The 19,002-nt window shown below is 44.4% G+C and overlaps 1 pseudogene across 1 annotated transcript in view; it reads right to left on the bottom strand.

The window, feature by feature from the left end:
* Positions 1 to 16,899: 16,899 nt before the first annotated feature.
* Positions 16,900 to 19,002, bottom strand: part of LOC309400280 (epimerase family protein SDR39U1-like) — a 48,529-nt pseudogene continuing 46,426 nt past the window's right edge. Inside the window, exon 6 of the transcript in view lies at positions 16,900 to 17,315. The product of the transcript in view is annotated as an epimerase family protein SDR39U1-like (transcript). The remainder of the gene's footprint in view (positions 17,316 to 19,002) is intronic.

Raw genomic sequence — 19,002 nt, 5'->3', positions numbered from 1 at the left:
TGGAAAGTTATCACCCAGCCCTCTCCCAGAAAAATGAAATATCCTAGGAAATATTGAAAAGGCAGAATATTTCTCTGGATGTGAAAAGAAACATGTTTCAAAAAGACAAGGTAACACTCCCTGCAGCTTCCTGCCCCCACCTTTTGTCCATGAGCCATTAAAGCCTGAGCCACTCTTTACATAATAAAAGAGTTCCCCCCTTCAGCTCCAGGGGGATGGGAATGAAGGCATGATAATATAAGCCTTTACTCAACTGACCACATGGCATCTGAGAACTCTGAGAATTCAACCAAACCTGGACTCAGCCTAGAGAGTTGCCCCTGCATGGGCCCATGTGAGTCTGACAACCAATCAGAATACATTTCTTACACAGGAACAGGAAACAGAGAGGTGGGACTGAACAGGTTATAAAAAGCCTAGCAAGCCCCTTCCCTTCTCTTCTTCTCCCCAACATTGAAGCATGTGATCACCTTTTTTGTTCAGGACTCAAGCCATGTGGTCCTGTCCACCATTAAAACCATCTTTCCAAGCAGCCTCCATGTCTCCAGTGTCTTTTTCCCCACTTGGAGCCAAACCCCGAAGGACATTTCTTCCTACAGAGGGAAGCAGGAAAGGCGGGGAGAATGAGTGTCTGCTCATTTTTACCATGAGTGTGTGTATGAAATGCCCCCAGTGATACCTGTGAATGCCTCTGTGCATCCCCCCCCCTTCTTTCCCTCCTTCCTTTTGGGTCATTAAAGGGGGCTGAAGTTTTTCTGCTCACTTTAACCATTTGCTTTGTCTCTCTTCTGAGAAATTTAAAGTAAATGGGTGATCTGCTCCTGCACCTTTACCTTTCACTGTTGTGATCTTTCATCTGCATATAAAAGTTATGCAGTTACATTTCTTTGTCTGCTCTGAATACAATTTTGATTTTTTTTCTTCTGGAAATTTTTGTGAATGCATGACAGTAGTTTGGTTCAGGCCTTGTTGAAGCTGAAACGAAAGTAGGCCATGAGAATGTGACCTTTAACATACATAATGCTTGCATAGGTTGATAGTTAACTGCAAATATCTAACTGTGTATAGGATGTTTGCTGACCACAATATTTAACTAACCGTTTATCTAGCTTAGCATAGCGTTTGTATAGGTTGTTGGTTAACTGCAAATATCTAACTGTGTATACGATGCATTATTAGGGATGTTTTTGAAAACCCCTTAACTGCTACATACCTATTAATTGTCTTCTTGTGGAAAATTGCTGAATGTACTTCTTTGATGTGTCCACTCCCCCGCCCTAAAGAAACTGCTTAATAAAAAGGGTCTGTACAGAACATGTCAGGAGGAATGTAGCCATACATCCTCCAAGCACTGTGCTTGCCTACCTCGAACTAACTCTTTGTGTGGTGTCTTAATTTGCGGCCTTCGTCCACGTGTGGACCCTCCAAATTCCCGGTGAGGACCGGGGCTCGTTCTCCCACCCAAGGGAGAACCCAGAAGGCCCAGACAGGCGAACCCGGGCTCAAGTATGTCGCGAACCTTGCAGCGACATCTGGGGGCTCGTCCAGTCCTGTATTAGCGACATCTGGGGGCTCGTCCAGTCCTGTATTGGCGTCTTCATGGGCACGATCGTTGTCTAGCGGTGTGCTCTCCTTCACTCCTGTGACCTTACCCGGCCGGACGCGCCACTGTGCACACGTAAGTCATGGGCTCCTCGGGCTAAAAGGTTTCTGCTCATCACCGAGAGGAACTTTTCGCTCTCGTGAAGCGTATTAATTCTCTCCAAAAGATTAACAGCATCACTGTCTATCCGCTTTCTCGAAAATCTATCGCTTACTCTCTATCCTAATTCTCCTTCAGGCGATTCTTCCGTTTCTTTTGTTCCTAATCCTTCTCCTTCGGACGAAACCCCGAAGGTTTCACCACCTCCTTATGAGGCCCCCAAAGTCTCAGTCGCTTCCTCCGCTCCCCTGGCGGAGACTTTTGCTTCTTTTCCTACTGAAACTCCTACTGACTTTCCTGACGTAGATCCACGGGCTGGCTCCTTTTCTGCCTTTGTTGCCTTGTATGTATGTATGAAATGAAGGAAGTTCCTACTAAAGGTTTGCCTTCAACCTGAGTAAAAACCCTCTGCACATTCTTCTGACCAACCTACTCTATTAGTCCTAAAGTAAAAACCTGGCCTCCAGAAGGCAGTTTTGATTTAGATTTTGTCAACAAATTTGCTGATTTTCTGGCCACCATCAGATGAATCAAGGGCCCCACCCAGATGCAAATGATGTGTTAATGAAAGTCTCCATACATCTTGGATCTTTAAAAATATGCCAGCATGAGTCAACCTAGAACCCTGGCTGAATGCAAACAATGTGTGGACAAACATCTCTGTACATTGTTTTTATACATCTTGATATTTAAAAATGCCAGCGCGTGCTGGGATATCAAGATAGAATTTGGATCTTTAAAACTTAGCCAGCGTCCGCTGGCAGATCCAAATTAAGAAACGAACACCCCAGGGCAGAGACAGGCATTAACAATCTAGTGTGTGATCATCTCCAGACATGGAGGGAAGTTGAGATCCTTTAATAATAGAAAATGGAGCTCATTGGCTTATGTACAGCTCCCTGAAGTAATTGTAATAACTGCCTTGCATGAAGAAAGAATGAAATGGGATTTTTATATGTGAAATTAATGATTGTAGTGCAAATGTGAGTAGGTTAATGGTAAAAGTTGGTATGAATGTAGTTTGATTCCCTTTTATATAAAGAATGGTATGTGTGTGTATGCATGTGTGTTATCATTTCCAAATTGTTTGGCATGAGCAAGCATGAAGGTTTGATTGCAGTATGAATGTGAATATGTGTCTCCCATGTCCCAGGGAGTGATAAGTGAATGGCTTCAGAGGTCCACGTGATTGCCTGTGTGAATTTCCCCCTCCTCCCACCCACTCTTCCTTCTGGGTCATTCTTTGGAGGGAAGCAGGAGGAGCGGGGAGAATGAGTGTTTGCTCATTTTTACCATGAGTGTGTCAATTTATTTTTAATTTTTTAGAAACTATGTTTTTTTTTCTTTAGATTTATTTTTGATTATTTTTTTCTCATCAAAATGCCTGGGGACTGGCACAATTTTGCCATATGCCACTCAACCAGGCCAAGCAAATTGTTTTATTTTGTTCCCAGTGTTTTGGGGCATCCCCCTCTGGGGACAAAGAAGTTAATTTTTATGATTTGGCCTCTAATCACTATGGCAAATGGATGTCACCTATGCTTTCTTTTTTTTGGCTCCTTAGAACTAAATTCATTTATTTAGTTAGGGGGTTGGATTGAAGGACCTCCAAGGTTTTTTCCAACTCTACTATTGTATTATTATTGTATTATCTATTTTTAATTTTTGGCCACATTTTTTTTTCTTTCAGCCTTTATTGCCTTGGGCAAAATTTTTTTTTAAAAAAACTGACAATGGCCTGGCCTATTTTTCATTGGCCTTTTTGTAATTTTGTACTAATTGCACCAGTTTTAATTTTTGGGTTTTTCCTTATAATTCCACAGGTTAAGCCATTGTGGAACGTGTTAATTGGTCCTTCAGGGACTGTTTTTTCAAACATATAAAAAAAGGAGGGATTTTGGGTACCTAGTAATTTGGTGTACCCCAATTTGGCTAATTTGGCATAGGTAACACAATAGATTTAAAAAGTTTGTTTGCCTCCCCCGCAAGGGGGACGAGGATATGCTGTGCTTGTTTTTACAGATTTTTATGGATTCTAGTACGTGATGTTTGTCTAGACAAGAATATTGTCGTACCAGTTCCCAAATCCAGTTCCAGAGATGACCAAGATGACTTTACAGACAGCAGTGGCCAATACGATCTTGCCAAAACAGCTGTCCAGTGATATGAAAAACCAAAAACCACCAAAGCAGTGCTGAAACAACGACACGACAACTTATGTGCTGCCATTTTTGCCAAGTTTTTAGTCATCATTAGTCATCATTTGTTTATGTTTACTTGTTTTGTCATCTCACCAAAAAACTCATTTGAACAGTGACTGCAATAAAAATCTATGGGTGCAACTAACATTACACACACTGACTTGAACTGTACATGAAACATTTGCTTTTTATATGCTTGGATCCTGTTTGAATTTTGCCTGCAGTAATTCAACACTTCATTGGTTCGAATTATAAGACTATCTTTCATTGAGGATTAATTGCTTATGATCCTCCCTCTGAAAAATGTAACATGTGTTAATGTAGTTAACTGTATATTTTTAAGTAATAAGCCTTATTGTCTCTTATTTCTTCCTCCTATTTTGCTCTTAATAACAGTCATGTCTTCCCTAATGCTGATCCGGAGTGTTGGATGTGCCTTTTTTTTTTCCAACCACCATTTTATGAGGCCATAGGTTCTGCCGTACCTTTTCAATCTATGGTTGCTCTCCAGAATTCCCTTACTTCACTATCTGAAGTTGTTTTACAGAATAGAAGAGGATTGGATTTGTTATTTTTAAAACAGGGCGGCTTATGTGTAGCTTTAAAAGAAGAATGCTGTTTTTATACTGATAGTTCAGGCATTGTGCTTGATTCTATGGCAGAATTAAATACCCGATTGAAAGATAGAGAGTCAGAATGCTCCAAGTTTCACACATGGTATCAAGGAATGTTTAACTTTTCTCCATGGCTTACAACTTTGCTTTCAGCCCTTATAGGTCCTTTGATTTTGATTTTGATTGCTTGTATCATTGGTCCTTGTGTTATGGGAAAACTGCTCAGGTTTTTGCGTACTCGCCTGGGTGATATAGATAAAGAAATTGATGCTACCCGCAAAGATTTAAACCTACTGCAACACTTGTTACCCTCCTCGTATGACACCTGCAAACAACCATTGTTAACATTTTCGGATTCAGACTCCGATACAGAAAGTGAGCTTCAATTCCCGGATAAGGTGAATGGTTCTTCTCACTGCCTACCGGAGGGTGGGCTGTTAGAGGAACGCATAGCCTTGGAGGGATATTGACCTCCTTTTAAAACAAAAACAGAGGAGATGTGAATGCATGACAGTAGTTTGGTTCAGGCCTTGTTGAAGCTGAAACGAAAGTAGGCCATGAGAATGTGACCTTTAACATACATAATGCTTGCATAGGTTGATAGTTAACTGCAAATATCTAACTGTGTATAGGATGTTTGCTGACCACAATATTTAACTAACCGTTTATCTAGCTTAGCATAGCGTTTGTATAGGTTGTTGGTTAACTGCAAATATCTAACTGTGTATACGATGCATTATTAGGGATGTTTTTGAAAACCCCTTAACTGCTACATACCTATTAATTATTTTCTTGTGGAAAATTGCTGAATGTACTTCTTTGATGTGTCCACTCCCCCGCCCTAAAGAAACTGCTTAATAAAAAGGGTCTGTACAGAACATGTCAGGAGGAATGTAGCCATACATCCTCCAAGCACTGTGCTTGCCTACCTCGAACTAACTCTTTGTGTGGTGTCTTAATTTGCGGCCTTCGTCCACGTGTGGACCCTCCAAATTCCCGGTGAGGACCGGGGCTCGTTCTCCCACCCAAGGGAGAACCCAGAAGGCCCAGACAGGCGAACCCGGGCTCAAGTATGTCGCGAACCTTGCAGCGACAAATTTTTGAGGTTTAAAATGCTTCATTAAACCTATAAAAAGAAATGATTTTGAGATATTTTGCTTACATTTGTAAATGTTTTAACATACTTAATGAGAATTTGCTTCCATCTGAATGGAATCTGATATTTTGGTGTGTTGACTCAAAGTACCTTTTTTTAAAATTGCAATTTTTTTAAAGCTGTTCTTCTTCCCTCCCTCTTTTATGCCTGAGTGCATTTTTAAATACTTATGAGTCAAGGTGCTCTAACCTAAAAGAGAAAGTTGACAACCAGATAAATAGAACTAGATATTAAAGTTTCTTGACCATGTGGAACAGGGCAAGGATTAATTACTCTGTCTGCTTCACCAAGCTAAAACAAAAGAACCAGGATATTGATACAAATGCTCCCTATTGGGGGCAATTGAGTAAGTTGAATGAATGTCCTGTCACAGTAGGGGAGAAGGTGTACGAGGCCTATGTGACACAGGAAGACAGTGTATTTTGGGTTGATCGATATTCTGGGTAAACGGTATAAAGGTCTGTGAACAACTGCCCTTCGGGGTTCAGATTTTGCTTGAGCTATCACTGCTGAACCTTGCGCAATAAACCTTTCCCTTTGACAAAGAGCTGGTCTGGTCTCATTTCTGCAACAACCCTATGATCTTTTGTTTGTTTGTTTGTTTGCAACACAAGTTGTTGTCCCTTTTGGAAATGTACTCATCTTACTGCAAAAGTGTTTCAATCATACAGGCAGTGGGAATGTCATGTTCCATGAAATTTACATTGTCTGCCTTCTGAAATAATGTTTGGATTTCCACACTTGGACAGAATGGGGGAAATTCCACAACATGAGACTAAAGATATAAAACTTAGCCAAGCCTGGGACAGACTACCAAGACTGACTGACCACTCTTACCAGCAAGCTAAGCTTAATACCATCCAGCAGATATGAAAGAACGGCCCCTGAGATGGAGAAGTAAAGACCAAAAGACTCTCTTCTATCCCCAGAAGACAGCTGTAAAGACTACAGGGGAGGGTGCCACTTCCGGTTTCTGGGGAAGACGGACATGCTGTCCGCCGTTCACCATCCTGGTGGGCTCCCCCTGATTCAGGGGGGGGCACAGGTTGCCTTGTAGGGGCGTCCTGCCGAAGGGGTGGCTTGCTGGAGCCCCCTGGAGCGGCGGCAGCTGCAGGAGGGCTGCCAGCTTTGCCCTAGGCACCGGGAGGCATTAGGGGGTGCGCAATGCCATGCGCGCCTTCGTCCCGAGGAGATCGGAAGAAACGCTCTACGTGAAGGCAACAGCTGAAATGCGGTGAGGGGGGAGTTCCCCTGGGGTCTTTTTCTTGCTTTTCTGAACAATAACTAAATGAGGATTAGCAGCTTTCCTAAGACTCTTCGATCTTGGTAAAGTGTTAAGATTGGAGAGGGGTTTTTTTCTCCCCCCCCCTCGGAAAAGCGGCTTTACACGATCTCACTCTCGGAGGAGAGAGAGAGAACTGGAAAAAAACAACTCTTTTGATATTCACTTCTTTCAAGCAATGGGATAATGACTCTTTAGAACAATTGCGAAAGAAAGAATGTGAGCTGACCTTATAAACTATGAATGGAAACTTTTTGAATGGTTGCTTTCCAATCTCCTGGGAGGGCTGAGCCAAAATGGCGTTTCTTCCCCCCTTTTTACTGCTGTTATAAATGAACTGTTGCTTTTGAAAAATCTTCTGGTTTGGAATTACTATACCCCAGTAAACTCTAGAGGCATCTCTTTATATAACCTTCCTTGGACTGGGAAAAATCGATTTCAACTGGCGGGGAGCTGTATTGAGAGACTAATATCCCACATTGGACTCTGCCTGCCTGTGGACCTCGCCCGTCGGTGCACTTCTGCAGACACCATTTTTCTTGTCTAGACTTATAACTTTCTCTGAGTTTCACAATGCCTGCGAAGAAGGCCCCCCCACCTAAACCAGCGTCGGCTCCAACATCCTCTGTCTCAAGCCCTGTCCCCCAACAAATGCAATTATCTTCTTTTCTACAACCTAAAGCTTCTGAGGGGGAACAGCAGTCTCAAGAAATGTTCCATCAAATGTTCCAGACGCTTATAAAGGGACAGGATGAAATTAAAAAGCAGTTGGCGGATTTAAAGGAACAACTCAGAGAGAATCAACAACAGACTTCACAAAATAGACAGAAAATTGACGCCCTGGAGGAGGGTGTTGTGGGGATGGGAGAAGAGGTGAAGGCATTACAAAAAAAAAAATGCTGGAATTGAAACCTACATGGAAAAAATGGAATTTGAAAGGATGTCGTTCTTTCTTAGATTTCAAAATATACCTGAAACGGAGGGTGAAGATTTAAGGGAGACTATGATAACAATGTTAGCAGACTATGTTAAAAGAGATAAACAACAGCTAGGGTGGGATATTGATCTGATATATAGAATTAATTCAGCATATGCTAGAACACACAATGTTCCAAGGGAAGTCCATGTTAAATTTTTTAGAAAGACTACAAGAGATGAGATTCTAGGGGTTCAAAGGGGGGAACCTTTAAGATATAAGGATAAAGAAATAACCATTCTAAAACAGATACCAAAAAGAATAAGAGATAAGAGGAAGAAATTCTTCTTTTTAACTAAAAAATTGTATGAAAAAAATATCTGGTTTAGATGGCTAGTTCCAGAAGGCTTGTTGATTTTCTGGGAGGGTGGTAGAGTGAGAATTAATACAGTGGTGGAGGCAGAAGCCTTCATGGAAAAACACAAGACTCTTCTAGACGGATCAAGAGACAGTGCACAAGATATGAAAGGGGGAGGAGCCATGGCTCAGCCAACAGACAGGGGAGAGGAGGCAGCAATGAGACTCAGGTCACAGAAATGAATTAAAAGTACATTGCAATTGTTAATATAATGAAATGGTTATGATATAGGAAGAGGGAAGGACAAAGCCAAGCACTTCAGTGTAGGAAACAGTTTATTATGCATATGGCCCGAACAGAGATAAAACAACACGTCCGGACCCCGAAAGATTATCATAAACGGGGTTTTATACCCCACATTACGTATACATTTTCTGGGTGTTACATTTGACATATATGGCTTGAAAAGGAACTGAAAGCGCTTAGTACAAATCTTGATTACCGAAAGGAACAGAAAGGAAAAAGGGAGGGGGTCATATGCATCTAATGAATTATGCCGACTATAATGTTTTAAGGGAGGAAAGGAGAACAAGCTAGCAAACAGGATACATCCGTCTGGGTCAGCCTGCTCCATTACAGATAAAAATAATCATTTGTCATGTCGGTAATTCTTATAAGAAAGGAAATGAAGCTTCGGCCTTGACCAGACTTTTTCAGGCCTTTAATATTGCAGCTTGGCTTTCATGCCTGAACCAAAGTTACAGCCCATCTCAGTTAGAAGTGATATAAAGTATGATTGAAGATGTTAAAGAATTTGAGGCAAACCTAAACTGCTAATATGTATGTAATAATGATATTTTGATATATATAAAATAAGAGAGAGATGCAAGATCCCGGGGAAGCACCACCTTCCGTATGATGTAGCTGTCAAAATTTTTCTCCATACCTATGTACCCTTTTCCCCAAAATATTTGTAAAAACCAATAAAACTTAAAAAAATAGACTACAGGGGAGGGTGACAATTCATTGTAAGGTTTTCTTTCCTGTCTCATTTATATTGTAATCAGTTGAATGTATTCATGTAAGAATTGTATTTGAGAATGGCTAGCACAGCAAGTTCTGAACACCTTAGATTTCTGTCTAGTGGGAGGGAGAGTTTGTCCAAAATGTCTGTATTTTCTGTATTGTAGAAGCAGCTACAGACACAGACACATACAGAGAGAGAGGGGGGGGCATTCAGAATTAGATTGAAACTATCTCCTTGACTTAACTCCACACAAAGCTTTTCCTAGGTTGATTTTTGCCCTGGCACAAAAGCCTAAATAGTGATATCTCCCTGTTAATCCCATGGGGGAGGGTCAATTCCCCTCAGGCAATTCCCCCACTTAAAGAGTAGCAGAAAGGATCTTCAAAACCTGAGCCCTGAATAAGAGCTAGGGAAGGTTCAAGAACCATCCCTTCGAAATGGGCAGCCTGTAACTTAAAAGAAAAGCATGGCTGCAAAGAATTTTGTGATTTCTGCTTGCTTGAAACCTGTCTGGAAGCTCACAGAAAGTGATATCTGATACTAATTGGCATGGAAAATTGGATATTGTAAATTTCTTTCCAGAAATTGTGCCCTGGCTGCTAGACCTTCATGGTTGAAAGCTCTCTGGGAGCCACTGAAGGGATCCTTCTGCTGTCTCTCTCAATGCCTTTCCATCAATACAATACAATACAATACAATAGTAGAGTTGGAAGGGACCTTGGAGGTCTTCTAGTCCAACCCCCTGCCTAGGCAGGAAACCCTATACTGTTTCAGACAAATGGCTATCCAACATCTTCTTAAAGACTTCCAGTGTTGGGGCATTCACAACTTCTGGAGGCAATTAATTGTTCTAACTGTCCGGAAATTTCCCCTCAGTTCTAAGTTGCTTCTCTCCTTGATTAGTTTCCACCCATTGCTTCTTGTTCTACCCTCAGAGGCCTTGGAGAATAGTTTGACTCCCTCTTCTTTGTGGCAACCTCTGAGATATTGGAACACTGCTATCATGTCTCCCCTAGTCCTTCTTTCTCTTAAGCTAAACATACCCAGTTCCTGCAACCGTTCTTCATATGTTTTAGTCTCCAGTCCCCTAATCATCTTTGTTGCTCTTCTCTGCACTCTTTCTAGAGTCTCCACATCTTTTTTACATCGTGGCGACCAGAACTGAATGCAGTAAAAATCAGAAAAATTAAGTCTCCCTGATCTGACCATTTTTTATCTTTTGTCAAGAACATGTGCATTCCACACACATGTTTTGGGAAAAAAAAGGAGGGATTGTGGAAAGTTATCACCCAGCCCTCTCCCAGAAAAATGAAATAATAATAATAATAATAATAATAATAATAATAATAATAATAATAATAATAATAATAATAATAATATATTTATTTCTTAGCCGCACCCTCTCCCGAAGGACTCGGGGCGGCGTACAATGAAACATATGAAATAAATATGTGGACAAAACAAACATATAACAAAGACATATACTGAGACACACAAAAGGAGGAGGTCGGCTGATAAATAAAAACAATTAAAATACAGTATTTAAAAACCCCTAGATAATTAAATATAATTAAAATACCCAGTTAAAAACCCGTCAGGAGCGATATGGTTAGATCAAAGTTAAGCCAGGCCAGCTGCTTGGAATAGGTGGGTCTTAAGCTTAATACGAAAGGAGCGGAGGTCAGAGGTATTCCTAATATCCGGAGGGAGGTCATTCCACAGGGCTGGGCCCGCCACAGAGAAGGCTCTACTCCTAGGCGCCGCCCCACGACACTGTCTAGTGGACGGCACCTGGAGGAGGCCCTCTCTGTGCGAGCGAATTGGTCGCAGGGATGTATGGGGCAGAATACGATCCCGCAAGTAACTAGGTCCTAAGCCATGGAGCGCTTTAAAGATAGTTATCAAAACCTTGAAACGCACCCGATAGACCACAGGAAGCCAGTGCAGCTCGCGCAGGAACGGTGTCACATGGGAGTACCTAGTACTCCCCATAATTACCCGCGCGGCTGCGTTCTGGACCAACTGTAGCCTCCGGGTGCATTTCAAGGGGAGCCCCATGTAGAGAGCGTTACAGTAGTCCAAGCGAGACGTCACCAGCGCATGAGTGACTGTGCGTAAGGCGTCCCGGTCCAGTAGGGGGCTCAATTGGCGCACCAGGCGAACCTGGTGGAACGCCCCCCTTGCCACGGCTGTCACATGGTCATCCATGGACAGCCGGGCATCCAGGAGGACGCCCAAATTGCGCGCCCACTCCACGGGGGCAAGCTGAATGCCCCCAATGGCCAATGATGGAATTAATTGGCTGAACCGGGGAGCTGGTACCCACAGCCACTCCGTCTTGGAGGGGTTGAGCTTGAGTCGGTTGTCATCCATCCAGATCCGTACGGCTTCCACACACCGGGACATCACTTCGATGGCCTCGTTGGGGTGGTTCGGGGTGGAAAAGTACAGCTGAGTATCATCAGCGTACAGATGGTATCCCACCCCGAAACCACGGATGATCTCACCCAGCGGCTTCATATATGTGTTGAACAGGAGTGGAGAGAGGACCGACCCCTGTGGCACCCCACAAGTAAGGGGGCGTAGGGTCGACCTCTCTTCTCCTGCCAACACACGCTGCGTCCGGTCAGAAAGGTAGGAGCCGAACCACCGCAAAACGGTGCCCCGGACCCCCAACCCCTCCAGCCGTCGCAGCAGGATAACATGGTCGATGGTATCAAAAGCCGCCGAGAGGTCTAATAGGACCAGGATAGAGGAACAACCTCTATCTCTGGCCCTCCAGAGATCATCCACCAACGCGACCAAGGCCGTCTCCGTGCTGTGACCGGGGCGGAAGCCGGACTGGCGCGGGTCTAGATAATCATTTTCCTCCAGATGTCGTGGAAACTGGTAGGCCACCACACTCTCTACAACCTTCGCCAGAAAGGGAAGGTTGGAGACAGGACGATAATTGGCCAGCTCCAAAGGGTCCAGGGAAGGCTTCTTGAGCAAGGGTCTCACCACCGCCTCTTTCAAGGCGGCCGGGAGAGACCCCTCGCCCAGTGAGGCATTCACTAGGCCCAGGAGCCAGGAAATATTGAAAAGGCAGAATATTATATTTTCCTGGATGTGAAAAAGGGAGAAACACATTTTAAACACAAAGTAAATTCTGCAGCTTCCTGCCCATCCCCACTTTGTCAATGGGCCATTAAGAAGGCCAAGCTAGTCCACTTTACATAATAAAGAGTTCTCCCCATCAGCTCCAGGGGGATGGGATTAAGGCATGATAAGATTGGCACTTTACTCAACTGACCACATGGCATCTGAGAACTCTGAGAATTCAACCAAACCTGGACTCAGCCTAGAGAGTTGCCCCTGCATGGGCCCATGTGAGTCTGACAACCAATCAGAATACATTTCTTACACAGGAACAGGAAACAGAGAGGTGGGACTGAACAGATTATAAAAAGCCTAGCAAGCCCCTCCCTTGGCCCTTCTCTTCTTCTCCACCAACATTGAAGCATGTGATCACCTTTTCTGTTCAGGACTCAAGCCATGTGGTCCTGTCCACCATTAAAACCATCTTTCCAAGCAGCCTCCATATCTCCAGTGTCTTTTTCCCCACTTGGAGCCGAACCCAGAAGGACATTTCTTCCAACAGAATAAAGGAGTGTAAGAGGAGAAAAATGTTCCCCCCTGCTGTACCAGTTTTAGGGGAGGACAGCATTCTCCCAGCTCTGCTGGAGCATTTTGTTTCCGTTCAGTGAATTAAAAGTTGCTCATAGGAGATTCTCCTTTATTTCAGCACTTCCTCCTGCTGTGTTGAGAAATACCACGAGGGAGCAATTGTTGGGAAGATTTTTCATGGGTCGCCCCAAAAACTTCTGCAGCCCGGAGAAGACCTTGGGCAACTCAGTATGTGCACCTCGATTTAAAGGGCTCGGGTACCCTTTGCACAGAAAATACAGTTCTAGTATCAGACGCTGCTCAGAGTTACTGCTTTAAAATGGGTGGGTGGGTGGGAAGGAAGGAGGGAGGAAGGAAGGAGGGAAGGAAGGAAGGAGGGAGGGAGGAGGAAGATGGGAAAAGGAGGGGGAAGGGAGGGAGGGGGGAATGGGAGGGTGAGTGAGGAAGGGAGATGGGAGATGGGAGAGGGAGAGAAAGGGAGGGGGGAGGGAGGGAGGAGGAAGATGGGAAAGGGAAGGAGGGTGAGGGAGGGAAGGAAGGGAGGAGAATGGGAGGGTGAGGGAGGAAGACAGTAGAAGGAGGGAGGGAAGGAGGGAGGAAGGAAAGGTAATGGGAGGGTGAGGGAGGAAGGAAGGAAGACAGGAGAAGGAGGGAAGAAGGGACGGAGGGAGGAAGGAAGGGTAACAGGAGGGTTAGCAAGGAAGGAAGACCGGAGAGGGAGGGAGGGAAGGAAGGAAGGAAGGAAGGAAGGAAGGACACTAAATGAACTGTATATGGTTGTTAAGTGCCAACACTGATTTCATAACACATAATCAATTATTAATTTTTATCTTTCAGTTATACAGGTAGTCCTCGAGTTACAACAGTTATCTTAGTGACTGTTCAAAGTTACAACGGCCCTGAAAAAAGCGACTTTTGACCATTTTCACACTTATGACCCAGTGGTGGGTTTCGGATCCCATTGCAACCGTACCGGAAATGGTCATAAGTTGGCCCAGCGTCCTCCACATGAACATGCGCATTCATGCATCTTACCTTTCAGCAATGCTTCTGCGATGTTCCAGCTGCTTGGCAGAGCATTGCGCAGGTGCTGTACGCGCCATGTGCGTGCGCGAAAGCGCCGAAGGCTTTAAAGGACAGGTAAGGAACGCCAGAGGGTGGGTGGGCCCTCTGGAGCACCGTACGGGAACGGTACCCGGTGCTCCGGGCAGGCTCTGGTACGCTCGTACCGGGGCATACCACCTGCAACCCACCACTGTTATGATCGTTGCAGCATCCCCATGGTCACGTGATTTATATTCAGATAATTACAACTGACTCTCGTTTATGACAGTTGCAGTGTCCTGGGGGTCATGTGATCCCCTCTTGCAACCTTCTGAGAAGCAATTCAACGGGAAAGCCAGATTCACTTAACAATCAGGTTACTAACATATCATCTGAAGTGATTCACTTAACAACTGTGATAAGAAAGGTCGTAAAATGGGGCAAAACTCAACTTGACCAATGTTTCACTTAACATAAATTTGGGGCTCCATTGTGGTCATAAGCCGAGGACTACCTGTCCTTCATTTCAGATGTTTGAAAATAGGTGTTCGGAAAGCTGGAATGGCCATTAAGATTGGATAGGGGACTTGCAAAAAAAAAGAGCCGAGGTGGCTCAGCGGTTAGAATGCAGTACTGCAGACTACTTCTGCTGACTGCTGGCTGCCTGCAATTTGGCAAATCAAATCTTACCAGGCTCAAGGTTGACTCATCCTTCCGAGGTGGGTAAAATGAGAACCCAAAATTGTTGGGGGTAATAGACTGACTCTGTAAACTGCTTAGAGAGGGCTGCAAAGCACTGTGAAGCGGTATGTAAGTCTAAGTGCTATTGCTATTGCTTGATCTGGATCTGGAAACTCAGAAGCTTCCTTTTAGCTGCAGGCCGGACCATCCAAAATCACCTCAGAAAGCATTTCAATAAATAAATATATTCTGCCTCCTTAGTACTACAGATGGGACGTGGTGGCTCAGTGGCTAAGACGCTGAGCTTGTCGATCAGAAAGGTCAGCAGTTCGGCGGTTCAAATCCCTAGCATCACATAACAGAGTGAGCTCCCGTTACTTGTCCCAGCTTCTGCCAACCTAGCAGTTCGAAAGCACGTAAAAATGGAAGTATAAAAATAGGGACCGCCTTTGGTGGGAAGGTAACAGCGTTCCATGCGCCTTTGGCATTTAGTCATGCTGGCCACATGACCACGGAGATGTCTTTGGACAGCGCTGGCTCTTTGGCTTAGAAATGGAGATGAGCACTGCCCCCTAGAGTCATGAACGACTAACCCATATGTGCGAGGGGAACGTTTACCTTTAGTACTGCTAAGAAAACTACATGGACATGTCCACAAGGTGACTAGAACATGATTCCAACTCAAAACAGACTTCACCGGTTAATAAAATATTTGAGGGGGGAAAAAACTCCTAATGTAATAAACCAGATAAATGCATTCAGAACATCTTGAGCACACAAGGACGTCACACAGGAGAGCTGATTTGCTTAACCATGATTTACTGAAAAATTCCACAAAGTAAAAAGCAAGTAAACCGCACAATAGCCTCACATGTTGGGCTAATTTAAAGACTGGGGCTGGGAAGAGATCCTAAGTGAAGAGCAGACCTGTGGCCTTGGGGAAAAGATCAGACTGAGAAGACACTGAGCCCAATGAAGCTCATGGGTCGTGGAGGGTTTCCTGCCAGTTCCCCCTCTGGCAAGCCCCCTTCTGCATCCTTGTCTACTGAGATTCTCTGTCCTCCAGGCCATGCTTGTCCCAAAGGTACTTTTTTTGGACAGCAACTGGACTTGGTTTTTCCTTGAAGATGTTTTGCATCTTGTCCAAGAAGCTTCTTTGGTTCTTAGACTGAATGGTGGAGGATGGAAGGGTTTATATTTCTTGCAGTCATCTGTTCGTTAGCTCTCTTTCTGGGAGTCATTGAGGCCATCTGGAGGTTTATCTGTAGTTTATTTATGGGTGGGAAACCTTCTTGGAATTTCTGAAAGGACTGTGTTGTAAACAGGACATAGGTGGTGTTGTATCCTCTCCCTCCGTTGAGAGACGGCTGTTTGCTGTCTTCAAAATATGCCACACCACCTATCTCCTGTTTGCAACACAGTCCTTTCAGCAGTTCCAAGAAGGTTCTACACCAGGGGTGTCAAACTCATGGCGTCACATGACGTATTGCAACTTCCCCCCCCCTTTGCTAAACCGGGCGTGGCCGTGTCCAGCACGTGACACATCTGGCTCGTGGGCCACGAGTTTGACAGCCCTGTTCTACACACAGTCAGGTGACCCTGAGGGCGCAGATAAACCTCCAAGCGGCCTTGACGACTCTCAAAAAGAGCGCAAATGACTGGATGACTGCAAGTAATAGAAACCCACCCATCCTCAACCATTCATTCAGAACCGAAGAAGCTTCTTGGATGAGAAGCGACACGTCTTCAAGGAAAAAAACAAAGTCTAGTTGACTTTAAAAAAAAAAAAAACTTTTGGGACCACTGCATCCTTGTTTTCTCTTTCTTTGTCTCCTTCTGGATGTTAAGCCCAGAATCTGGACCTCTAGGCCACTGCACCCCCCCTCCCCCAAATAAATAAATACATTCAAAAGTTCACCCAACATGGGAATCCACCACTGGTATATTCTCCATTCAAAGACCAGTGTGTTTGTTTCACAGATACTATAACATTTTCCTGCCCTGTCCCGATCATTGTTAAGTTGCAGTATAAGAGAATGTTCTTCTACCCACGGCACCATGACATAGATTTTATTCTTCGGGAATAAGACAATCTCTTTTTTTGAACAGAGCAACTTCCTGACTTGGAAACTCCAGTGCTTAAAACAACCTACAGCATTACAAGCCAACCTACTGACAAGAACTGAACGTTGCACCTACCCAAGAAGTATTAAACAGAAACACGTTGACATGCAGCCTCACTCCTCCTCAGGTCAATCTAAAATATCCTGGAGAGCAGAGGAAAGATCGGGGAATGCAAACGTGTAGCCGCTCTCAAGAGTCCTCTTGGGGACCACCCGCTGCCCATTGAGCAGCATGGTGCTTCGCTCGGAGCCGAAAAGGGCTTTCACTACAAAACTCGGCAGGGGCAAGAAGATGGGATGCTTGAGCACCGACCCCATCACTCGGGCAAAGTCGTCGTTGGTGGTGTCCACGGCAGATGGCGACACACCATTTAAAATGCCCCTCAGGCCCTCTTTCTGCAGCGCGTGGCTCACAATTCCTGCCAAGTCGACGACGTGGATCCACGGGAAATGCTGGTGTCCGGAAGCGATGGGGCCTCCCAGCCCAAAGCGGAGAGGCCATATCATCTGGCTAATGGCACCACCATCTTTGCCCAGAACAGCACCTTAAAGCAAGCAGAGGTATAATTACAGAGTTACATTTCACATAGGCTTCCCATACACAATAGCTGATGAGATGGGTCTATGACAATTCGCCATGGCCAACTTGCTGCAATCAACTGTGTGTGATAACTCGCCATGGCCAACTCTCTGCAAGACAAGTTACACTAATATCAAAGAAATGGTGGGTCAGAATCACTAAAGAAAAATGCAAAAGGAGGGACAGAATCTATATATATAAAAGCGAAATACCACTCACGCATCATCACTAAATCTCCAGAACCGTAAAGCCTACAAACTTGAAATTTGGCACATATGTTCCTCTTGGCTTCTAGGTACTCACTAAGAAAGGATTTTTCAAAATGAGCATCAGATCATTAGTATTTCTTATATTATTATTAACACACTCTAATGCTAAGAAGTTAGACATTCTACTCCTCCTCCCCACCTGAAAAGAACTCTATTCCAACTGCCACTTAGGCGTGGGCGTGGCCAGTGCGTGACTCATTCAGCCTGAGGGCTGGGAGTTTAGACATTCTACTCCCCCTCCCCACCCGAAAATGCTGATGCTAAGGAGTAAGACATTCTACTCCCCCTCCTCACCTGAAAGGGAGAGAAGGGGGAAACATAGGAGAAGATTCTATGGGGCAAGCTTGAGGGAGAGAAGGGGATAAGATAGGAGAGGCCTCTGTGGGGTACGCCTGAGGGAGAGAAGGGATAAGATAGGAGAGGCCTCTGTGGGGCAAGCCTGAGGCAGAGAAGGGGACAGGAGAGGATTAATGGGGCCAGCCTGAGAGAGAGAAGGGGGATAGGAGAGGCTTCTATGGGGCACGCCTGAGGGAGAGAAGGGGAGAGGAGAGGCTGATTGTAACTACTCATTAATGTTCAAGCTTTAACTGTCCATTTATCAAGCCCAATCATATAGTTCCATAGCGAAGCATGGGTATCCAACCAACTAGTGAAATATGAATGACAAAAATTAAAACATTTGTAAAATTATTTTAAATAAATTGAATGGATCATTGTCTTGTGGCGAGTTGTTCCGCAGTGAATTGGCCATGGTAAATTGGCTGTGGTGTGTTGACCATGGCAAGTTGGCTGCAGAAAGCTGTCCAGTTTCAGCTGAGATGGTTCTCTGAAGATGCCCCAATGGAACAGGTCTGTGTAACACACCAAGCTAGAAAACTAGAGTTCAGTGACATGGTGCACGCCTAGCAAGCTACATGGTTGCTTAACATGTACAGGTAGTCCTCGATTTATGACCACAATTGAGCCCAAAATTTCTGTTGCTAATGAGACATTTTTTAAGTGTGTTTTGTCCCATTTTATGACCTTCCTTGCCACATTCATTAAACCAACTACTGCAGTGGTTAAGTCAGTAACACAGTTGTTAAGTAAATCCGGCTTCCCCATTGTCAGAAGGTTGCAAAAGGGGGAATCACATGACCTTGGGACACTGCAACCGTCATAAAAATAAGTCAGTTGCCAAAGGTCTGAATTTTGACCATGTGACTATGGGGATGCTGCAGCGGTTGTAAGCCTGAAAAATGGTCGTAAGTCACTTTTTTCAGTGCTGTTGTAACTTCGAACGGTCACTTTAAAAAACTGTTGTAAGTCAAGTGTTGCAGTAGTATCTGATCCACCATTAAGGACTAAACAAAAGAACATGTGCTCAGAAGAACTATCTCTGGT

The sequence above is a fragment of the Natrix helvetica genome (genome assembly GCF_964273705.1).
Source record: "Natrix helvetica genome assembly, chromosome: W".
In the NCBI taxonomy this organism is placed as follows: Eukaryota; Metazoa; Chordata; class Lepidosauria; order Squamata; family Natricidae; genus Natrix; species Natrix helvetica.
The sequence above is the reverse complement of the archived record's forward strand: the minus strand, read 5'-3'. Positions and strand labels throughout refer to the sequence as shown.